Here is a 21080-nt window from a genome sequence, read left to right as displayed (position 1 = left end):
TCTATAAAAGAAAAAAAAAATCATATAAAAATAAGGAATGTTGTTAATTTTTTGTTTTATTTTATCAAGCTAGATTTTAAAATTTTAACAAATTTTATTTTCTTTTTTTCTTTGAAATCCTAATCATTTGCCGAAATGGCCGGCCACATAACCCATTATGGGCTATTTTGGCACTAAAGAATTAATTATTTAATTTCTTTTTATAAAAATGTGTAAAAAAATAATGACAAGAATTAATTTTTTAATAGTGACTTTTTGATTGGTAAATCAAAAAATCATTATAAAAAAGTCAATTATCTTTTCTATTTTGTTTTTCATATCTTTTCATATTAAAAAAATGGGAGAATTATATACAGGTGGAATAAGAGGAAAAAAATTACTACCACATGGAGGGATGCAAATGACATTTGCACTACCATAACTTTTTATTTGCACCCCACCACAGACACACTTGCACTCCCATGTGTTTGTAATCTTTTTCCCTTCTCCCACCTATTTCCCTCAAAAAAAAAAAATTCAAAAAAATAAGTAAAACAATTTGGTCGAAAACAACCCTGTTTGTTGTTGTTGGTGCTAAAATTTAGAAATTTTTCGTCGACAGATTGTTGTCATAGCGAGATTGGTTAATGCGGTTGACATGGTATAAGGATGATGTGGCAAGATTAGTTAATATGGCTAACATAAGGATGTGTTGAAGATAGAGGGATAAGGAAGATGGCGGCAAAAAATCAAGGAAGCAGTTCCTAGAATGTTGGGATAGATATGCAAAAAGGCAGAGAATTAAGGAAGATCAGAACCAAAAGCTAGAAGCCAAGTATAAAAGAGAGCTGGGTGCAAAGAAAATGGGCAACACACCATCAATCACATTCGTGAAGAATTATTTAGGAGTAGTTTTAAATTAGCCATTTTAGGAGTAGATTAAATTATTTTTCAATCCCCACTTCTCTTCTCTCTGTCAATAGCTGTATTTTTTCATTTTTTTTGTTCTTATTTAAGTTCTTATAATTAGTAACAAGTGACAATTTAATTGAATAAATACATATTCTATTCTATTATGTTCTATTCCATTTCTTCTCCATTTAATTACCTCTAAGGAAGTCCTTAATCTGTTTAAGGTATAGAACTCAACCACAAAGTCTGATCTTTTTGTGTTTATTTAAAATTTGTTCAAGCCTGTCGATCAGTCACTGTTAATTGGTCCTAAACTAAATTTTTGATAACATAAATTGGCATGCCTGGTGAGACTATTCTAACTTGGAGTAATGGTGAAGAAAAAAGATGAAAAAACTGAGACTACTAACACCAGCAAAAAGGTTGTTGATGAGTCAGGCCTTCTTGGGATCCAAGTAAGAGAAGATACAGGTTTCCCTATTGGTTTTCCTGAGTTTGGGAAAGACATGGAAGTCATTGCAGACAGACAATCAGTGGTAGCCAAGTATAGAGAAGGACTGAAAGATGGTCAAGACACGACCAATGGAGGCCAGTACCGTGGCCTGACAGTTGAATAGGTAGAGGAAATGATTGCCTAACTTGGTTATACCTTTGAAATGAGCCCAGAACAACTCACAAAAAGTATGAGGGCCAAGGTCAAAATGCTTGGAGGATTCAACCCTACTCCTAGTCGTCCACTAGCAGCCTAAGTGGAAACACATGTGACTAAGGTACAATTCCAAACTTCTGAGGCATATAAGCTTCATAAGGGTAGTTTCTGTTTTATAAGCCTCCAACTCTCCAAGAGAAGGAGCAATAAAGGTTTCAAATGAACCCTAACCAGACATATAAAGAAGCTAAAATTAATATCAATTATGGAGGGCAATCTGGTCTTTCTAAGCCTTCTGCTCAAAGAGAGGCCTTGGAAAGGAAATCACATTATAACCCAACTTTTGAAATGAACAATAGACGAATGCAAGGGGGCAAAATTGGCTAAATGACAGAACCAAGACTATGCCAAGGGGCAATTTGGAGCCCCAGGGTATGAGGAATCTGCCATCGACAGACCAAAGTTAGGGCATTACAACTTTGCTGACAAGAGGTTTAAACAACCAAATTATGATAACCTAAGGCCAAGAGGTAACCAAAGACCTAGGCAGTAAACTTATCAGGAGTAGGGCTTTAGAAATCATGAGCCACAAAGAGGGCCTAGACCACCCCCTCAGTATTTTGAGGAAGGAGGTTTTGGTTTTCACCTACCTCGACAGCAATACTTCCAACTGTATGAGGGCTTTGTTGCACCAAACCTTCAGCCACAAATAAATGAAGGGATGGGATATGACGCCTATCATGAGGAGCCAAACTTTGAGCCAGTCCAGATTAATAAACACCAGATCATGGAAATAATTCAAGAAACGTATGCCCCAAGCCTAAGAAGGCCTAATAGGCCAATGTTTAGAAAATCATACCCTTATTGGGTGGATGAAACTCCCTTTCTTAGAAACTTTAAAATGCCTGAATTCTCCTTATTCACTGGGGAAGAGAGGCAGTTGACCATAGAACATCTAGGAAGGTTTACCATGCAATGTAGAGAGGCTAACTTAGCCAACATAAAGCTTAGGCTTTTCCCATATTCATTATCAAAAGTAGCTTTCACGTGGTTCATTAACCTGCCAGAAAACTCAGTTCCATGCGCAATTCTATAGGAGTGAACCAGACATAAGCATGGTGGATCTAGCCAAGTTTAGACAAAAGCATGAGGAATCCACAGAACAGGACATCGACAGGTTCAAAAAGTGTAGAAATAAGTGCCATGTTTATATGCACGAGATAGAGGTGATAAGGTTGGCCTAAAATGGCCTCAATTTTGAATTAAGGAAAAAGTTTGAGGAATGGAATTATGGGATTTATTTGAAATTTCATCTAGGGCAACTAATTATGAGTCCATCCTTGAGGAAGAGCAGCAAAGGAGGGATATTTTCCTAGGAACATATTATCAGGATATAGAATTGGAAACAAAAATGAACATAGATATCGGTCAAATAATTGACAAAACACTAGTGACTTGTGAAGCCTTAAAAAAGATAGATAAACCAATAAACATGCCTTGTATTCAGCTAGCTAGAAAAAATGTGCCAATGACACATCGATAGTACTGCTTTGATTTATTAAAGGCAGATGCTCTGTTCGATGAGTTATTAGCTGGGAAGTTTCTGACATTATCCCCAGGCCATAGTATCCTAAAGGAAATATATAGAATTGACAAAGAATACTGTAAATGACATAATTTGTTTAGACATTCAACTAATAATTGCATAAATTTTCACACTTGTGTGCAGGATTTAATTTAGAAAGAAATGCTAAAATATGCTGAAAAAGACAAAAGAGCTATGGTTGTCGACGAGAATCCTTTTCCAAAAGTGGTGGACATAAATATGGTGTTTACTAGGTTGAATGATCAAACTAGAAATCCAAAAGTATTACTAAGCAAGCTGGAAATGGTCCATAATCTAAGGAAAGAACTTATAGCTGAAAGAAAGAAGCCAGTTGGTCATCAGGACCAGTTTATATGTTTCAGGTGCGAGACTGAAAGAGAGAAAGCATAGGCTATTGTGACCAAAAAAGTGCAGATGCAAATGACAAATTGTGGCCTAAGGTTTAACACCATGAGCCAGAATGATTTACAAATATTCAATGGTGCGAAGCTGCTGTATGATGGAGTGGACCCAGGTGTTTATACCATAGAAGTGGTAGATTATGGAGAGCATGATGTGCCTTTTCTTTACCAAGGGTTACTAATGAATCCTTGATTTTAAGAGCCAGTGCAGTTAGAAAATATTCGAGGTAGCACAAACAACAAAAACAGAGTGGCCAGCTGAGGAATTTTAGGGTTCAAAGGACCTAAAATGAGCCACGGAGAAATCAAGAGGTTAGGACATACTTGCATGGCCTAGAGTAGAGACCAGAATAAGGCATGATTGCCAAGCCATATAGTAGCCCACCAGAACCCAGGCTAGTTAGGGAGTCAAGGCTAGAACAGCCTAGAATGATCAAACCCCCAGTGCCACCACACTATGGCTGGAAGGGAGCGGTGCATCTAAAGTTCCCTAGGGGTGGTTGGAGACCTATGGGTGAAAAAAAAACACAAAAGAGAAGAGAGTAGAGAAAGTTTCATGCAATGAAGTCCAAACTTGAAAATCAAGGCATGAAATCACCAAGGGCCAAAACCTGACGTGGTCTAGGGAAAAAAGAGGTAATGAAACTTATATAGCAAAGGATACAGTAATACTAACCCTAGGGGGTAGCATCGAGGAGACTCCTAAGCCATCAATAGCGTATGAGGGACCCATACCCATCACAGAGGAAACTTTGTTAAGGCAGAGGATTAGAGAACTGGAGAAAGAACTACAAGTTGATGATAAAGCCATGAAAGGCAACCAAGAAGTGGCTCCAGAAATGAAGATGACAGAGCCTATCGATATGGAAAATGATGAGGTTAAGTCAAAAAATTTCTGGAGACTTTGAAGAGAAAATGGCCATTCAGTTTGGCAGCTTTCCCCTCACTAATTGCAATGCGATCATGGCTATCTCTAAGAGTTTTAAGGCCAGACCAGACCAGACCAGCCAGCATATTTGGTGGGTGATGTGGAAGACTTAAAAGAAACAGTGGCCCAGATAGCAAAGCCTAAGGCCAAAGCAACAAGGTCAATAGAGGTAGTCAAGTTTGTCGATAGGGACCAAGTGGTGTTGCAAAAGCCTAGAAAGGAATTAATTAAACACCTAAGACCTTTATATGTACAAGTGCATTTGGATGGAATGCTTATCGACAGAGTCTTGGTTGACAATGAAGCCATCATTAATATCCTTCCTTCCAAGACACTGAGGATGTTAGGAAAGACGGTGGATGACTTGATGTCTACTGACATTTTTATTAGTAATTTTGCATGAGGCTCTTCTGATGCTAAGGGAGTAATAGTCCTAAAGTTACAAATTGGAGCAAGGGCCATGAGTACAACTTTCTTTATAGTCGACTTTGCCTCTAACTATAATCTGTTGCTAGGAAGAGATTGGATCCATTTGAATGGATGTGTGCCATCTTCGTTACATCAGGCTCTCATCTTTCTGACTAGCCAAGAGGAAAGTAAGTCGCATGGAAAGGATGGCATGGAGGTTTACTGGGATGATGCTAACCCCTTCATAGAAGATGTGCACAACATTAAGGCAGTGTTGTATGAAGAAAACTTATGACTAGTAAAGGTGGCTTCTGAAGAGCTGAAGTCACAAGGAAGGAGTATGACTCCCGAGGAATTTCAAGCCTACGTAGATGAGGGATTCTGACAGATTGGCCAGGACTGGGCCAAGCCCAGCCTGATGCAAAGGAAGCAGGGTGATTGTTAAATAATGAGTACAGTGATTGATGATGAAGAGGACATTAGTACAATTAGGTTTACTTTCTTTATATTGTTTTATTTCTTTTTAGCAAATAAGGTCAGCCCTAGAGTTTTACCTTCATGCTTATGGGCTAAATGTGTAATTGACAATAGCCCTCTTAGTCATGGATAGGTCTAGTTAGAACATTTGCAGGAAACACTTGCTAAGTTAGATAATCTCAAAGCTAATGTGCAGGATCCCTTAGAGGAATTTAATTTATAGGATAAAGCCTACAAGAGGCCCATCTTTATCAAAGCATAGTTGTCTAATAAAGCAAGGAAAGGCTAGTTGGCCGTCTTTCTGATTATATGGATTATTTTGCATGGAATTATGATGAAATGCCTAGTTTAGAAAGATCATTAGTTGAGCATAAGCTCCTAATACGAAGTAATTATGTTCTTCATAAACAGCCCCTAAGAAGAATGACTAATGAGGTAGTGTTATTGGTTAAAGAAGAAACTGAAAGACTGTTTAATGGAAAATTAAGAGTTTGTATAGACTTTAGGAACTTGAACACTACAACCCCCAAAGATAAGTACCCAATGCTTGTGGCTGATCTACTGGTAGATTCAGCAGCCAAGCATGAAATGTTGCCTTTTATGGATGGACATGCTAGGTACAACCAGATATTTATTAGCGCAAAAGACATCCACAAAATAGTTTTTAGATGTCCTGGGGGTTTAGGCACTTTTGAATGAGTTGTTATGCCTTTTGGTTTAAAAAATGCAAGTGCAAACTACCAAAGGGCCATGAACTTAATCTTCCATGATCTGATTGGAAAAATTTTAGAAGTCCAGATAGACGATGTGGTTAGAAAGTTTTGATGAACATCTAGACCACCTTCCACAAACCTTTCAAAGGATGAGGTCTTACAAGCTAAAAATGAACCCATTAAAGTGTGCATTTGGGGTTTCTACTGAAAATTTCTTAGGTTTCTTGGTTCATCAAAAGGGTATTGAGGTGGATGCAAATAAGGCCAAAGCTACACTGGTAGCACCACCACCAGCCAACAAGAGAGAGATACAGAGCTTTCTGAGTAAGGTGAATTTTCCTAAGGAGGTTCATAGCTAATTTGACTGAGAAAACTTTGGCCTTCTCACTTTTGGCGAAAGCTAGGTCAAATATGGATTTTGACTGAGGGAAGCCTTAGCAAGAGGCTTTCGATGTAATTAAGAAATATTTAATAAATCCACCAGTTTTGATGCCTCCCATCAATGGGAAGCCACTGAAATTGTACATTTCAGCACGTGAAGGGTCCATTGGGTGCCTATTAGCTCAAGATAATGAGAATGGCCATGAGCAAGCCATTTACTATCTTAGTAGAAGATTAAATGATGCAGAGACCAGATATAGCTCAATAACAAAACTATGTTTGGCTTTATATTTTGTTACCATCAAGCTAAGGCATTACATGTTACCCTCAGAGATGTGTGTAGTGGCCCAAACTGATGTTATTAAGTACATGTTGTTTAAGACTATAATGAAGGGGAGACAAGGAAAATGGCTTTTGGCTTTAATAGAATGTTGCTTCAAATATGTTTCTCAGAAGGCTATTAAGGGCCAAGCCTTTTTTGATTTCCTAGTTGAGCACCCTTGTTCTTCCATCAATAAGGATTTATTTGAGGTAAATTATGCAGAAAATATCCCTTGGAGGCTAATGTTTGATGGCTCTAAGATAGAAGAGGGTGTTGGAGTTAGTGTTGTGTTTGTAGCACTCAATGGACAAGTGCATCAGTTTTCCTATCAATTGAATGAATAGTTTATCACATCTAATAATCTGGCTGAATATGAAACCTTGATTATAGGTTTAGAATTGGCCATAGAATTCAGGATTGCTAGTTTACAAGTATTTGGTGATTCAAAGTTGGTCATTAAACAAATTAAGGGTGAATATAAGTGTGCTAACAAAGCCCTAGAAGAGTATTTAGTTGAGGTTAAGTGGTTGATAAGTTTTTTCAGCCATGTCAGTTTTCAACATATGTTTCGACTAGAAAATAAGCAAGCTAATGAAATGGCCCCAGTAGCCTCTGGTTTGAGAATTTCAAAGGGGCGCCAAGAAAGAATAATCTAGATTCAAAGGAGAAATTTTTCTAGATTGAGGGATCGACAAAGAAACTTCTTGCCAGTAATGCATTTAGAAGTGGTAGAAAGAGATTGGAGATATCTTTTGATCAAGTATTTGATGAACCGTGGAGAGAAGCTTGGTAGACAAGTCAAGTTTCAAGCTTTGAATTATGTCATCATGGTAGATGACTTATTTAGAATGGCTCATGATGGTATGCCATTACTATGTATAGGCCAGAATGAACAAATGAAAATAATAGCTGAAGTGAATGAGGACATATGTGGTACTCATCAAGCTAGAGAAAAGATGAGGTGGATGGTCAATAGGTATGGCTATTTTTGGCCAATAGTAAGGAAGGATTGTATAGCTTATAATAAGGGGTGTCAAGCATGCTAGAAGCATGACAGCCTCTAGAAAGTGCCAGCAGTTATGCTACTTTCTGTGGTAAAAACTTGGCCTTTCAGAGGATGAACAATGGACCTGATTGGGAAAATTTCTCCCCCTTCTTCAAAGCAACATTCTTACCTTTTAGTGGCAACTGAATATTTCACTAAATGGGTAGAAGCAATGCCATTAAGAATGGTGACTCAGAACCATGTAATTGATTTTATAAAGAAATACATAATGCATAGGTTTGGGTTACCCCAATCGATCACAATTTATTAGGCCACCATGTTTAATGGGGATGAGATTAAGGAGTTTGCCAAGGAGTATGGCATTCAAATCCTCAATTTATCACCATATTATGCTCAAGCTAATGGGCAAGCTAAGTCCACCAACAAAATAATAAAGAATACCTTGGAAAGGATGGTTGAGGAAAACCCTAAGGATTGACATAATTTGTTATCCAATGTATTATAGGCTTATAAGAGCTCCAAGAAAAACAGCATTGGGACTACCCCCTATGAATTAGTCTATGGCCATGATGTAGTATTGCCTCTAGAGGAGACAGTCCAATCTAGCATAGTGGCCTTGCACTATGACATCCATGTCGATGAGTATGCTAAGGCCATGATAGTAGAATTGCAGAACTTGGAGGAAAGAAGAGTTATGGCCTATAATCATCTTTTGGCCTAGAAAAGAAAGGTTGAAAAGGCTTATAATAAAAGAGTGAAAGCCAAGGTATTTTCAGAAGGAGGTTTGGTATGGAAAACCATACTGCCATTAGGAAGTAAAGATCCAAACTCTAGAATGTGGTCCCCAATCTTAAAAGGGCCATTCAAGATTTGCAAAGTCCTCAAGGGATTAACTTATCATCTTGCATCTATAGAAGGAGTCCTACATAGGAGAATTATAAATGGTAAATATTTAAAGAAGTATTATCCAACCATGTGAGAAAATATCAAGCATGTGTAAAAGAAAAAAAAAAGAAAAAGGAAAAAAAAACAAGAGAATGTGCTTCCATTAATAATAAAAAAATAAAATTCAGGTACAAGAAAGGCTACGTTACTATCTAGTTTAAAAAAAAAAGAAAAGAAAGAAAGAAAAAGCCTTAGTCATTTTTAAAGGGTAGTTACAAAACTGACCCAGGCTGAAATGATGGCTCTTCTCTTTGTCTTGACTTGGAAGAGGTTCCCTTGCACGGCTTTGAGGCCGATTGGGCCATCTTGAGCTAATAGTTGGTTCATTTGTTGGTTAATAGTACTTTGTTCTTCCATCAAAGTAACTTATTGAACTTTAACTGCAGCCAACTCTACTTGTAGTTGTTGGATTTGTATTAGAATGACAGTTTTCCTCTCATCGATGGAAGTACTAGCTTTAGAAATAGTTTGGGTTCTAGCAGAAGCACTGGCCAGAATGTAGGAAACTTGCCTTACAGAGGCCATCCTAGCATTGGCAGCCTCAATTTCAACTTCAAATTGTGTCATAGAAGAGAGGTGTTGAGGAAGCTGGCCCATGTAGTCTTGGAAGATGTAAAGTTGGTCAGGGTCTAAGAGTCTTTCTGCTAGTGGCATTGTAACAACCTCGAACTGTGATTAGCTACTAATCCACGATTAAGAGTGCCTAATCAGTAATTAAGAAGAAATTCTGAATTAATTACATGCGTGTTGCATTATTTGTGTTTGTATCTGTCTGTCGTAGAAATATCTGTATGTGTTTATGTTCTGTTCTGCGAATTGAAGGCCTTATCAGCATCTAATCATGAAATTGACTTGGGTTATGTGTTATTTGGAATTTTTAGAATTTTATGGTAGGTTTAATTGAAATTTGATTTGGAATAAAATATTTAGAATAAATTAATCATAATTGATTAATTCTTAACTCAACCTAATTAAGTCTCATTAATAAAGCCTATATAAGGCACAAGTGATCTAGATTACACTTTACACTCTCATTTCATCATTCTTGAAGCTACAAACGTGAGAGAGAGAGAGAGAGAGAGAGAGAGAGAGAGAGAGAGACCGAGAGAGAAAGAGTGAGATCATTAAGAAAATGGAGAATTGCTAGAAATTATTGAAGAATTAGGCTTCAATACTTGGAAATTCAAGGCTTCAAGGCAAGAACTCAAGCCTTTAGATGTAATTGAGTCACTTAACACATAGATTCAAGAGAATTAAGTTGATTCATGTAAGAATTGAGCTAAGATTGGAGAATTAAGACTCAAGGCATATATGCATGCATATTCCATAGCATTTTGGAGTTAATTTCAAGTAATTCTCTTATGCATGTTATTGTTTTGCCTTGGTTTTGGAAATCCATCAAGTTTCATGCTATTTTACATCACTTGATTATGTTTTGGAAGATTAAAGTTCATACCACTTCATGCATGTAATACAATTGGAGTTTCAAGTTTGATTTTGCACAATTGGCATGCTTTTGGGCTTTAATTTTGTGAAATGATTTTGAATTCACAGTGTTTTAAAAGTTTAAACATGTTTCCTCAAGTTTTGGGCCCAGAAGAATAGGTTTTGTTAGTTTGAATTTGAGTTTTGAAGCTTAAACATCAATCTAGAAATTTCAGAATTCTGCATCATTGCTCGATTGACAGAAGCTGTGCTCGAGTGACCACTCTTTGTTTTGCACTTTCGCTCGAGCGACCAAAGGTTGGCTCAAGTGTAAAATTCATGCTCCTAGAAGTTTTACAAAATTTTGTAGACCACTCGAGCGACCATAGTTACGCTCGAGCGAGGACCCTATTTACTCAGTCTTGCGCTCGAGAGATCATCGAGCAAAAAAATCATGCAACTAGTACTTTTGTAGAAGTTTTGCAGACCACTCAAGCGACCAAGGTTGCACTTGAGTAACCACCCTTATTTTTTAACCTTATCTTGAGCGAAGGAACTTGCACTCGAGCGAAGACCCTGTTTTTAGAAATTTGACTAAGTGTTGCAGCACATATTTTGGCATCCTCATTGCATCTTAGGAATTCCTAAGCCTTAGTGAAGACAGAATAATGAGGATAAGAGTTAGAAACACACTAAGATAGAAAAAAATTGAGTTGAGTGTTTTTCAAGCTTGTGTTTTAGTGTGTGTCTGTTATCTATTTGTGTAGGTCACCCGCCGTGAGCTATTTGATCTGTCTGCTTTGTTTGTCTACTTTTGGAGCCAACCGTGAGTAATAACTTAGTGAATCTATGTTCAACTTTATGTATTTTCTGTATGATGAAATAAGATCTGTTTTCTGAAATGTTATGTTCTGTACAATGAATAATTGTCCAATTTCTAAAATGTAATCATGGCATCCTTAGCATCATGTGATACCTGTTAGCTGTTACCCGACATTGGAGGTTCCATTATGGAACTTAATATGTCTGCAATCTGTTACCGGTACTAGAGGCTCCATTATGGAGCTTAGCATATATGTTATCTGTTACTCGGATCCGGAGGTTTCTTTATGGAATTGGTTACTCATAACCACCATTTGCTCTGTATCTATTCTGTATATATTCTGTTAGCACTAATGGATGTACTACATATGATTAAGCATGGGACTCTGATTTTTGTATATGATGTGAACAAGAATATGACTATATATATATATTTGCTTTCTAAATCTGATATGGGACATCATTCAATTAAACCCCTTTCACTCTGTTATTATTCAATGGGCTTCCGCTTATTCTATTATTTATGTATGTAGGTGACCAGGCGTGCGACCGCGCTAAATGATGATTACTTGGAATTCCGTTTTGTCAGCCAACCTTTGTGCCTCTCGAGGAGGTTCCGGAAAAGTCATGTGGTCTTGTTTTACGAACTAAGTCTAAGACTTTGTTTTCTTTTGTGAGATTTGAACAAGTTTTATTTATCTGTATGTTGGGCTAAATCCCCTTTTGGCTTTATCTATATGAGTGTGTGACGTAAGATTAATATATATTTATATATATATATATATATAATGTCACATGTATGTGTATAAAGTTTTAAATTTATGTCCCATGTATGTCTGCACAGCTCAATGGACTATGTAGGTTTTATATATTTACTTCTGTAGCCCCTTATTATGTGATGATCTGTTCAGAGGCCTTTGGTAATCCCAAGATTACTGGCCGGTTATGACGCTAAACCTATAGGGGCGAGTTTAGGTCATGATAGGCATGAAGCTCTAAAAGCCACCAAGAGGTTCTTTAGCATTGGTAAGGGCGAGATCCTCAAAAGGATGGTTGACTAGCAAGAAGAATTGATCAACTTCTTGTTATAGGGCAATGGAAAACTAACTGAACCATTTCTCGTAGGTAGTGTTGGCAACTGACAGCTGAAAAGCACTGGTTTGTTGGAACAAGTCAGGAGTTAAGACCATGGGGAAGTTGCTAGTTTGTGAAAGGAAAATAAAAGATTGTTAAAACAACAAAGGTAAAAGGGAAAACAGAGGGAGGAGAGAAGAATAATGATACCTCCATAGAAAAAGAAGGTAAGTCCTGAAGAGGGCTAGTTTGAGAAGTTTGAATCTCTACTTTAGTAGTGGAGGCTACACTCACTACAATAAGTGTGGTGGCAGGATTGGCCATAGGTGAGTTAGTTGAAGGTTGCTCTACTTCAGGGGGGTGGATGTCAATGGTAGGGCCTGAAAAGATGTTAGCAAGACCAAAAGACGATAGCCTTAGTTTAGTATTAGCATAAGAAGGGCATAAAGTGGTCGATGGAGAAAGAACAAAAAAATTGATGTTTTCTAAAGAAGTCATGAAGTCATATGGTATTGAGGGAGGAGCATGGATAGGGTAAGTAATACCTTTAGAAGGAGAACTAGAACTGGTGTGATTGTGTTGTTTTGGCATGGTTTGACCAGGATGAGGCTCAGTAGGAGCCCTAGAAGAGGGCATAGGGGTAGTCTCAGGACCAACAGTTGCACATATAAAGAAATAAAGAAATAAGAAAGAAGAAGTGAGTAGGGAAAAAGCAAGAGACAGAGAAAGTTAGAAAGAAGTATACCTTGATGTAGCAGGGTACATTCTAAAGAAGATCAACTAACGAGTGTTTGAGAAGCTTAAGTTGGCTCAGTAGAACCTGTGATAACTTTAGAAACAGTAACTGGTACTGTGTCAAGTTCAAAGGTTTGCCTTGGAGAGTTAGAGGAAGGATCTTCAAGCCTGACCTCAAAAGAGGGCTCTTCAGTCCTTTGCTCAGGCCTTGAGGAGGCCTTAGGACTAATGTTTTGTGCTGGCTCTTCCTCTTGCTCTCCCATTTTAGAGGTAGTAGGATAAGCCTCATCAGTCATGGGTGCTTGCTCCTCCATGTTTTCTGCTTCAACTTCAGCCCTTAAGGAGGAAGCACCATCCTGTCGACGGAACCTCTGTCGATTAAGTTGGAGGACTGAGCTATCACTACTTGAAGATTTAGAGCTGAAGTAGTGACAAGCTCTGACTTCATTATCCCCAAGAGGGACAAATAGTAAAGGTGGAGCAAGCATAACAGTTGCAGCATAGGGTGGCAGCTTGGCAACTATTTCTGTTATAGAAGGGGTGAAGCTGTCTTCTTGATGTGTGTTTTGATCAGAAGATAGAGAAGCAAAGTCTCTAGAGGGACTATTGGTGTCTTCAGCTACCAGAAGTTTTTTTTTTTTTTTGGTTGAAAAGAGAAGGAAAGAGACGAAGGAAGTTAAGTGGTAGGCTAAGTAGCAAAGATCAGAAAGAAAGGGAAGAGAATGAAAAGAATGAACCTGAGGAATCTTGGCCTTCTTAGCAGGTTTTGTAAGAAGGGAAATAGTAGGAACATTGTCCTCATCAGAAGAAGGGGTTGTTTTGGAGGCATCAACATGTGTTGTCCTGGTGCAAACAGCCTCATAGACCAGTGCTTACTCTGCCAAAGGCGAGTTTTCAAGAACAAGTCTATGTTCTTCAAGGGTGAGATTGTCCATATCAGAGTCTTGGCTAGTCCCTGTGTTTGAGCCAATTGGGCTGGCTTTTTTTGTGACACCCTAAATATTTAATTAATACCACAACAAATCATGATAATAATAATAATAATGATGATGATAGTAGTGGTGGTAGTAATAGTAAAATAAATATATAAATAAAACAATAATAATATATCTAATTTAATAGTTATGTGTGCCTACAATATAATTTAATTAGGAATCATGGTATGTTATCAAAAGAGGATGATGTAAATTTTTTATTACTTGGGACCCAAATATAATTACTTAACAAAAGTTGAGAGGTAGCACTAATAGAATGAGTGTAATCTGTTGATAAGTCTAGAAGGCTTAAAAGAGCATTGCTGGAGGCAGCCAACTTGTGCCACCTGTGCACGTAATGATTAAGGGAGAGATTGGGCTTGAGGCGTTAGCACTTCAGACATGTATATATGGGGGGTTGAGGTAATAAGCAGAGGCATCACAAAATAGAAGTAGAAGCAAGGAGTGGGGTTTGGAAAGTCAGAGGAAATAGAAAATAATAAGAGTCGATATTAAGGTGAATTATATTATACCTTGAGTCACCATAATATATTTTATGTATGTTTTGAGCTACCATAATTTATTTTTCGTAATTTGTGTTTTATAAATTATATTAATATTTCGATTTTGTTAATTATTTTCTGAACTCTATTTACTTAAATTGAAACCCATGGATATGTTTGTTTAAATTTTAGAACTTATTTGACAATGATTTTGTAAACAATTATTTTCTGTAAGTACCATCACAGGAGTCCCATGCCTTGGGGTACTTAAATAAGCCATTAGCTTCTGATTGGTTACCATGTGGCCCTCTGTTTGTCATGGATCCATTGACCTCTATTCTGATTGTCACTTCAGTGACCTCTGTTCTGTTTTGTTCTGTACCATTGCTATGATTATTTTGCTTATATAACTTCTGGGTTAAAATTTTATAGTTTAAGTAATTTATTTATTCAAACTGAATTGTTCACTATTTTGGCTTAAATAATTATCCATAGTGATTTATGTATCCTCATACTCACTGTATAATACTTTTCACTCAGCCATGTGCTTATAGTTGTTATCCCCTTTCAGGTGATGAGATTTAGCGGGATCGAGATTGGGAATAGATCGCAGTGTTTTTTATTTATTTATTTACTATCTGTAATTCTGATTGGACTCTTGTAATAAAATAAGGCCTAAATGACTATTTTCCTTTTAAATAAACTTTTTGGTACTCATTTATTTTATTTTAATTTATTTAATTTATCCGCTTGCGTTACTACTACAAAAATTTTAGAATTATTTTATTTATATTGTCTTGTTGCAACGCCAAACCTTTGGGTACCAGGTTTGGGTCGTGACATTTTTCTTTGATTTTGTTGAAGAATGGAGTGCCTTGGAAGGAGAAGGGTTTTGCTTGGCTTTCTTCCTCTGAAGTTTTGCATCGTAGGCTATGAAGGTAGAAGCCATGAGAGGATCATCCTTAGGATTCCTACTCCTTTTGGGTTTTTTTGGTATAGACCTTGGGGGTTTTATCCTTAGCCTTACCAGAGGTTCAGGCCAACAGAGGAGGTAGTGAGTGAGAGATGTTAGTAGTCCTAATCCCTCTTGAATTATCAGTTGTTGAAAAATACAAGGCTATTAGCAACAGAGAAGAGAAAAAGTAATGATAAAAAATTTAAAAAAAAAAATCCAAAGAACAGAAGATAAGAAGGAAAAAACAAAAAGAGAGGATGAATAGCTTACAAATTTGGCTCTGTCGATGGGAAAGAGAGAGACAAGACAACTATTCCTCTAGTGATTTATGAAATATGACAGCACTGAGAATAGTCCACCTGTCTCTGAACTTGTTGCTAATACTCGAGCTAGCCACAAAGGCAAAGAAACTAGGCTTATGCAAAAGCTTCTAATTCTCAATTAAGATAGCATAGGCAGATGGCTACTCAATGAATTAAACTCTAGTGTTCACATATTCATGTATGGTAGGGTGAACATAGAGGAGAGGAATGCTTTGGATTAAGCCAAATTGTCTAGCCCATTGGCTAGGTTTATAACTCTTGAAACTGCAGGTAGAATGCCTATTGCTGGAAAAAGAGCATCCAACCAAGATGTTCCTAGGGGTGAGACAGATGCTCTCAGCTATGTTCTGAGTGTACCTAAGGTCATGATCTAAGAAAGTAAGGTCAGCAGACATGTAAGACAAAGAGGTGAAGTAAAGAGAAAGGATTGGAAAGGAAGGGAAGGAATGCTGTAGATAGTAAAGCTTAGGAAGGTGGAAAAATACTAAGCAAAAGTGGCATTAGGAGAAGATCGATGTGAAAGAAAGAACTCAGCATAGGTTTCACATTTGGAGGTATAGTCTATTCTCGTATTGGATCTGATCTCTGGGAAATAGATAAGAAGTCATGCTTGAAAGAGCCAAAAAGGGCCCCCTACACTATGGTTAATTCTTTTTTCATGAAGTGAGAAAAGTCCTCTGTACATGGTGGCCAAAAAGAAAGGGGCAAAAGCCAATTGTCTGTCCTCATAGATTAGGAGGGCAAGACTAACGTATTCCTTGTAATCCTAAGGCCACCAACGCAAAAGAGAAATTGGTGCAACCAGCACAAATAGAAGGCAATTTTGTTAGTAACTGAAGGAATGCCAGTTTCCTTGAATGGTCCGAAATAAATTTCCTATAATTGCCTACCTTAACGTCATGCTTGACTTGAGGAGTTTTCAAAAAAGCATGGATGTCTTGACCATACGTAGGGAGGACAATAAGATGTATAACATTGAGAATAGTAGGACAAGTCATATCAGACATAAGCATCATAGAATTGCAAGAGGTAGACCAAAAGCATGTGGCAATACCAATAAGCCAAGGGTCAATTTAAATAGGGATGGTGGACAACTGAATGACATAGTAGATACCCAGCTTGTGCCATATGTCCCTTTCAAAAGTAGTCATCCTCTTTACGCAATCAACCCATGCATCGGTTGGTTTGGTACCAGTTCAACCATGAAAGTAAAGATTGGTCTAGAAGAAGAGTTTCACCATCAGTGATTGGGTAGTATGGAGATAAACCATCTAGAAATGTGGTTAGGACATAGGGGCCAAGTTCGCCAGCATTAGTACGAGGCAAGTTCGCCAGCATTAGTATGAGGCTAGTTGTGATTTGGGAGTCGAATTTGTTGTTTTCAATGAGTTGGATGGCTTTATGAGGGAATTGACAAACTAAGTCGGAGTCTGAGTCGGAAGACATGGCTGGGGAGCTTAGGGTTTCTGTCACGCCCCACTTTTTATTACCCGAATAACATTACCATGTCCTTTAACATAAATCCATTTTCATTAAGAACAAGCAGAACTATACATACATCACCTCCATAAACAAATGAAAGTCCTCTCTATCGTATATATATGAAATGCAACAAAAATTACATTTAAACAAGGGCAAATTACACTAGCAGTCCCTATAATTTAGGACTCGTGTCACTTTGGTCCCTAACTTTTCAATTGTAACACATTTAACCCTGAATATTGAATCATGTTTCAAATAAGGACAATTGAAGATGCCATTGTTTAATTTCAAGGGTAAAATCGTCAATTTAATAAAATATAAACTAATTTGACAAAAATAAATGTCAAAAAATTATTTTTATCCACCAATGATAAAAGTATGTAAAATTTATAAAAATTAATAAAAATTACATGATTAATTTTTAAAAGTTAATTTTACATGATCATCATCCAAACACATAATAAAAATTAATTTGGTAAAAAAATAAATAAATGTCTAAAAGATTTATCAATTTTACATAATTTTATTTTTAGTGAGTAGAAATAATTTTTAAAAATTCAAAAATATTTGTTTGACATTTATTTTTATCAAATTAGTTTATATTTTATCAAATTGACGATTTTCCCCTTGAAAAATCTAATGATATCTTCAATTGTCCTTATTTGGAACAAGATTCAAAACTTAGGGTCAAATGTGTTACAATTGAAAAATCAGGAATCAAAGTGACACAAACCCCAAACTATAGGAACTATTAGTGTAATTCACCCTTTAAACAAAATGCCAATAGGATTACATCTTTACATTGAAAGTAAGAGTTTAACCCTTTTACAACAATGACGTTTCGCTAACAAGTATAGGCCCCATGGCCAACAATTAAGGAAGATCACCGATCTTGAATCATCTCTCAACTTACACCTGAAAAATGGTTAGCAACATAAAATCTAGAAGAGATCCCAACATGATTCTAAATAATAACAACATACAGATATCTATGATCATGAATGCACCATGACGTACAATATAAATAGTGTGACAATTTAATATTCAAAATATACTTATATAAGTACATTTTCTCCAAAACATCCATTTGAACACTATAAGGTATAAAACCATTTGTTTTCTTTCAAATTATTCAGTTTAGTTCCAAAAACATTTCTTCACAATACAACCTTGGTTAACTAAATCTCCACGTTAATATAAAAGAATTTCGTCTCCATATTTGTTTTGAAAGCACGTTCACAGATATAAGTCATAACCCAATCTCACAACTCACCCACTACACATACTTATGCAACAACACATCTACTATCTTCTTTGGCCATAGGCCCAAGGGTAATGAACACCCATAATAGAAATACTGAGAAACATATATTTCTAAATATAATTAATTGAACGTAATACATACTTTCATTTCTGCTGGTCTACTGCACGGATGGCAAATGATACAACCCACATAACACATAACGCTTTACTAGCCTCACCCAGAGGGGAACGACCCCAATGTCACACTTTACCGAGCGCAAACCGGAAGGGAGATGAACCTATCGCAAGGCATCACGCTTTTCCGGCTCAATACGGAGAGAAACAGACCTCCTTTCACATTTTACTGGGCACAAATTGAAAGGGACAAGGAACCTCTATCAACGTGTCACGCTTTACTGGCCTCACTCAAAGGGAAACGAACCTCCAAACAAAACACAATAATAGCACTACTTGCTAAACTACACAATACCGTACAAGTGTAGTACATACACATCATATACTCAACAACAACAATGTCATCCTTCACCGATGACGAAAGACAAAACCTCTAAACAGATAAATAGATACACGACTCATACAATATAAATCCATAACTAATTCCATCTTTTCAAATCAACCATTTCTCATTTCATTTCATAAAAGAGTTAGAATCATCGTTTTATGTTCAAACACCAAATCGGTTATTCCAAACCCTCGTCATTTCCAAACCATAGCTAAACCTCGTTTTGTTTAACAAAAATCCCTTTTTTGTTTGTTTGTTTGTTTGTAACCAAGCATTAGTTCAATCCCCTAGAGCACTTGTTTAATCTCATAACTCATAACTTACTTATTACACAACTTTATCCCTTTTTGTTTATTAATTCTTAATAATAAATTAGAGCATTTTGCCACAATCAATATAGCCATGATTAACTACCTCCCAACATACCAAATCAATTATCAATCATACATTTCCAACTCTTAAAACTCAAACCCCCAAATCCCCTTTCCTGCTTTTGAAAAATCTCTTAACAAACATATTTTTAAATGCAATAAAAATTACCGGATATCTATCTATAAAGAGGTATTGAAGAGGAGCAAAAGAATCTCTATCTCTTGAAGCAAAGAGGAGATAATCCAAAAATCATCGACGATGAAACAACAATCCGCTCAGATTAAATGAAAGCTTTCACCGAGCTCTACGTTTTGGCATATGGAACTAGGAGTTAAAGATGTTTAGAAATAGATGAAATCAAGGTTAAAAAGCTTGAAAACTAAAAAATGGCGAAAAGAGAGAGAAAATGAAGTGAAAAGTGAAGAGATTTGACCCTAAAAGTGATTTTTAAATATATGATTCTAGACAGACCGCTCAAGCGGTCAAAAATGCGCTCGAGCAGTGAATCGAGGCTTCCAATATCTCAAAAATTTTTGAAAACAGAGCTGGAAGAGTTTGTGGATTGCTTGAGCGGTAAAAGTTGCGCTCGAGCGAACTATGAACACAACACAGATTCACAAATTTCAAATAGACATAACTCTCTCGTTTGGACTCCGTTTAGGGTAGTTCTTGTGTCCAAATTGAAGCCCTGAAAGTAAGCTTTCTAATGGTTCTAGCCTCACACCAAGAGTCAAAGTGTGGAGAGAAAAAATGATAAAAAAGTGAAGACTATTCAACAACAACTATTCAAATTCAGAGTTTTTAATCCAATCTTGCCTAACCACTACGTTAACACCTCAACCAAGACTCAAATATCGACTAAGAAGGTTCTCAACTATGATAATTGAAGAGTCAAATATAATTCCATTATACCAAGAAGCACGGAGTGCTACAGTTTCTTAATTTCAGAAGGAAAGGAAGAGTTTGCTAGAAGGAAGAAGTGGCGAAAAGAGAGAGTTTGAAGAAGCTTTAAGTACCTTCGTGTGGGGCCCAAATAAAAATAACAAATTGGATAAATTGAAGGGGGCCTAATAATGATAGGCCTGTGAATTATTAGGACCCAAAAAGGTTAAAGAGTTTTGGGCCTAGAATGGGATAATAGGGGTTTGTGGTTGTTAGTAAGCCTAGAATAAAATCATTCACGACAAAAGTTTTTTTTTACCTCGAATGAAGGGGGCATTGTTGGTGCTAAAATTTAGAAATTTTCCGTCGACAGATTCTTAACATTGCAAGACTGGTTAATGCAGCTGACATGGCAAGCTTGGTTAATATGGCTGACATAAGGATGTGTTAAAGATAGAAGAATAAGGAAGATGGCAATAGAAAATCGAGGAAGAAATCAAAAACTCAATGAAGTAGTTTCTAGAATGTTGGTATAGATATGTAGAAAGACAAAAAATTAGGTGCTTGTTTGACATATACTAAAAAAGTGCACTTTTTTGCATACATACACTTATTTGGGTCACATCAATCAACATCTTCTCTCTACTTTTCTACTCACTTTCTCTACTTTTCTGCATATTTTTTTTAATAAAAAGTCAAAAAGTATACTTATTTAGAATATACCAAACAACTCCTAAGGAAGATTAGAACCAAACGCTAGAAGCCTAGTATAAAAGAGAGCTAGGTGCAGAGAAAATGGGCAACACCCCATCAATCACACTCGTGAAAAATTATTTAGGAGTAGTTTTAAATTAGTTATTTTATGAGTAGATTAAATAATTTTCTAACCCTTGCTTGTCTTCTCTCTGTCAACTGCTGTATTTTTTATTTATTTGTTCTTATTTAAATTTTTATAACTAGTAACAAGTGGCAATTTAATTAAATAAATACATATTCTATTATGTCCTGTTTCATTTCTCCTCTATTTAATTACCTTCAGAA

This window comes from Camellia sinensis, chromosome 12 (genome assembly GCF_055761805.1).
Source record: "Camellia sinensis isolate YWXY chromosome 12, ASM5576180v1, whole genome shotgun sequence".
Taxonomy (NCBI): domain Eukaryota; kingdom Viridiplantae; phylum Streptophyta; class Magnoliopsida; order Ericales; family Theaceae; genus Camellia; species Camellia sinensis.
This window is presented reverse-complemented; position numbering follows the sequence as displayed.